General features: G+C 42.4%; 1 long non-coding RNA gene across 1 annotated transcript; it reads left to right on the plus strand.

Moving 5' to 3' along the window:
• Positions 1-271: 271 nt before the first annotated feature.
• LOC307236330 lies at positions 272-3755 on the plus strand. The gene is made up of 4 exons (XR_013844373.1): positions 272-304; positions 746-775; positions 975-1017; positions 3225-3755. It is a non-coding gene; the product is annotated as an uncharacterized lncRNA (long non-coding RNA).
• Positions 3756-4481: the final 726 nt, after the last annotated feature.

The raw sequence follows: 4481 nt of genomic DNA on the forward strand, positions 1-4481 counted from the left end.
GGTGAACAAAAGGTGTAAGTAAAATAAACTTTTGTTTGCTACAGAGCTTATTTTCTGCGATAATCCAAACTCCAATGGAAAAATCCCATTGGCTTTTGGTCGAGGGAACCAGGGCGAGACTATCTACTGGGTTGGCCTACAAAAATATGTCTTCACTGCGCCACTCTTTTTTTTTTTTATTGGAGCCTTCCCACTTTCTCCGGGTATATCCCACAATGCACAGCGAAACGCGCCCTTATAAGTCCTCGCGACACTTCCGCTCGCTCTCTTACGAAAACGTGGCGTATGTCTGCTGGAGGCTCCGGTAAGCGTGTCTCAACCATGTGCCAATATGTTGTGCTTTGTTCCAAGTGTGTGTTATTTTTTTTGTCATCGAAGCCCAGCTCTAAGTCAGCTGTCCAGTTGTACGTGTCTGGCTCAGTGTTACAGCGCTGGTAGAGGAAGTTTCTGGAGCTTTTCTCGGCGCCGCACGTTCCGTTCTGGAGGGTGCAGCCGCTGAGTTGTACGCAGAGCAAGGCCCGACGAGAGTGGGCTGCCAATGTTAACACAGAGGCAGCCCTAGTGAAGGGTCGCACACTTCTAAAGTCTCATTTTCGGGTTTTTGGCTTGATCCGTTGTAGCACGATTATTCGTGTGCGGTTGTTATAATTCACTTGTTATAATTCACTCATTTGGCGTATAGCCTATTGTATAAACACTGCTGAAACTAAGTGATTATGCCTTTTTTTTTTACCTGTTATACCAGGTCGTACACTGACCTAGCCCTCCCTAGAAGGTGAGTTTGACACCATTACTCCTGATCCACCTGTGACGCTCAACCTAACAATGACCACATGCTTTGATGATATTTAACACATCATGCAGACAAATGACTGTGGTGAACCTTTATTCCTGAGCATATAACTAGTGTTCTCACCTCCAATGCTGTGGGTTTTTTTTTCTCAAACTAACTGCTGCCCCCACTCACCCGCCAGGAATTTGGGACTTCTACCTTGACTGTGCCATTGCCGTGTTTCGGTGAGTTCCTTTGGGGTTCTTGCAGTGACAAAATTAGTTATTTAAAGCGTGGTTCTCAAACTGTTTTCATCGGAGCCCCCTCCCCTTTATGAGACTGCCAAATTGTTACTTAATATTATTTCTCACACTTGTACACGCGGAATTGGCGTCATGTGGGAATGGGAGCCCGGTGTCAATGTTCAGTTAAAGATGTTCCATAAATTACTCATTCTTTAAGTAGTATAATTTACAGCCCGAACGGCTGTGAATGGGAGTATGTGGGAATGGAAGCATAACATTGCTGTTACGTAGGGATGGAGCAGAATCCAAATAAAGCACAAATATTGTGTATTCACACACATTATTTCTTACATCTATTTTTAAAATAGATTGGTTTTTGGGAGGAAAATGTTTGGGAAAGGTCCGAACTGTGGGGCTCAGCTGCAAAGACGAGAAACTGAAACGCGTCTAGTCTCTACGGAGACAAGTTGCGTAAGAGCACGTTCAACTGGAGCCGTGTCAGGATCATTAATTCTAAGGTAATGTCAGAATGAGTCTACTAGTTAATTGACAATGTTTCGGTTTGGCCGATTCACAAAACTCATCCAAATTGAAGCGAAAAAGTGAGTAGTTTGCATTCCTGACTGATAACTTTGCTCTATTGCCGTCCACTGCTGCCTGTGCACATGAGTGAACGTACGTGCAGCGTTCTGACTGCAACAGCAATATTAAAATCTTTCTAATGCAGCAAATGTGTTTATTTTGAGGTGCATGTTTTTCAGATTGCTGTCATTATGTTAAAGTAGTTGCCAAAGGCAACCACTTTAACATAATAACACTTTAACTTTAACCACTCTTGCTTCATGCTCCAATGACTACGCTGGCGCACGAATGAATATGCGCTAACTTGGATGTCAGTTGAGTAGGAAGTCCTTCAATGTGGCCCAGGACACATATGTGAACACACTGCTGAAAGAATGAGGCCATATCGCAGCCCAGACCACCCCTGAATGTGGTCTGAACGATGAGATCTTAAAACGTCTTGGGTGTGTTTCATTCACACCTGTACTTGGAGCTGTCCACTTGTGATCGCATCACCCTACACTCATTTTAATGCCAGGTGTAAATAAGGTCAGATTTAAGAACATAATGCATTTCATCCATCAGCATAGATTATTCTGCTTTTTTTTTTAATAATACAGGAGGTTTTAAGGCAGTAGGTTGTTTTGGACATTGACTGACATTGACTGTTGATATCCATGTCTCAATATAGTGAGGGGAGGCCTAGTGTATTGTGAATAATCTGAAGTCAGCAAAAGTTCAGGGCTTTTTAATGCTAACTAAACACCATGGAGGGTTCCCCATTAATGCCATGGGCACACTGTACTGTTCACACTAAACAACTTTTCTTGTGATCGGGAATCTTGCAGTGTTGTGGTTTCACACTACATGACTGATCGGCAACAGGGGATCACAGATTACAAGATCTTTTACCAGGAGGAATCCCGACCGATCTGTCGGGTCTCCAAACTACATTTTGTCCCAAACATGTGAGAATTGACACCGGAAATGATGCGATACCATGTGAGGAACAGGATTATTATTTTTTTTTTTTATAAAATAATTTATCACTGTAAAAAAAAGTAGAAATTAAATGACCATATCAAAAACCTAAATGACAAAAGTAAAATGGGTATGTTGCGTTTCTGGCTGCTCTGCGGTGCTCCCGTCTGTCTCGACTCCTCCCCTCCCCTAGTCATGCCATGTCTGCTCTCATTGGCTGTAGCGCATTGCCTCACTCATTACAAGATATTGAACATGTTTGATATCTTGCCGGCATCGGCAAGCAGTCAGATCGTGTCGAGCAGTTCACACCACACACTCATCGTCGCTCATGCGTGCTGTGATTTTCCTCCAGTCTGGGGCTTTGCTCGGCGTCTTCAAAAACCTATCAGTGAGCGGAAAATCGGCCCAGAATCACTCTGAACTGTGTGTGTGTGTGCGCGCGCCCAGCCTGTACTGCCATGGCAGAGACTTCTACTCTGCTGTGGACTCATTGTGTTGGGAGAGCATCCTCGGGACTTTGGCACAGATTCAGTAGAAGCAATCTCCTAGAATCTGACTTAAGTCCTGAAACATGCACTTTTAATTGTAGGAATGTTTTATATTAGTTGTTTACCTGTCTGATGGTGATATATTGTTTTTTTCTTTCCCTCAATGTTTGACAGGATGCATTCACTTGCTCTGGAGGAAAGAAATTCGAGATGGACGTGATATAGAGACTGCTGCTGTTACTGTGATGTGCTATATTTTTGAATGAATATAAATTTTCTCTGCAGCCTCACAACAACCTGAGACTTGATAAAGTAATTTAAGTACTTACCTACCTTTGCATACTTGGTGAGTGCATGCACTTACAAAATTCAATAAGTGAGATTCTGAAGATGCAGTTTATATTTTTTTGTATGATACACAAGTCACTGGACTTCTAATTGCTGTGACCTGCAGATTCTGTCCCACTGTTTTTTATAATGAAGGGACAGAAATAGGAGGAATTCACATTAATCCCTCCTAAATATGGTTTTGAAGTGTAGTTATACTCTCCCTGACTTGCAGCAGTCAAAGTGCCTCCCAATTTAAAGTAGGTAAATATCCTTGTGTAGGTTTGACGTTTTTGCAATATTTATGGCCTCCACATGATGTCACCAGAGTACATAGAACCGTGCTGCATTTTTATTAAACAATACATTTGGACAGTGCTTAAGGAGTTGGGTTTTTTTTTTTCCCCCCAAAGTAAAGGAAGAATTGCTAAGCCAGCTGTTTGTGTGTATCGAAACAAATAATCTGCTACACCAATCAAATTGTGTCAGCTTGTGTTAATTTTTTTTGCACCCTCGACACTTCAAATTTAAATTCTCAAACCATGCTCCTCAATTTCAATGCATGTTCTGTGTTTTTTTTTTTATTTTAATAATGAGCAGCCATTCAATGTATGCTCTGTTCGCTGTTTTCCTTTACCAGGTGGAATATATTGCTTGAGTACTTGAGAGAAGTGCAGGGAATCAACCTGTGGAGTACCAATTTCCCTGTCATTTAGACAGTTACTTGTGCAAATTCTCCTGCTAAACAGTCACTTAAGTGTAGGCCACTCTTAGTTTGTGTAATTCTATTATGATGTTTAACACATTACATGAGTTCTAAGAACCCCATCACCCTGAAACACATCGCACAATATTAAGGCTTTGCCGAAGCCTCCCAGTGCTGGGTCTGCTATAGCTGATGTCCGTCAATTATTGCCGAGGTGTAGCAGGCCGTTAAATTACAAGGCCATGGTGTGAGCTGTGTGTGCGCGAGTGACCGTCTGCTGCAGGGGTCAAACCAGAAGATTGCTCTTTCCTTCATCCCGTGTCTCAAATTTTGACCCCTTTACCTGTGCCCCCTTCACACGTCTTTCTCTTCCATTGCTTTTGTCTCCCACTGCCTCT

Source organism: Zeus faber (genome assembly GCF_960531495.2).
Source record: "Zeus faber genome assembly, chromosome: 10".
NCBI classification, from domain to species: domain Eukaryota; kingdom Metazoa; phylum Chordata; class Actinopteri; order Zeiformes; family Zeidae; genus Zeus; species Zeus faber.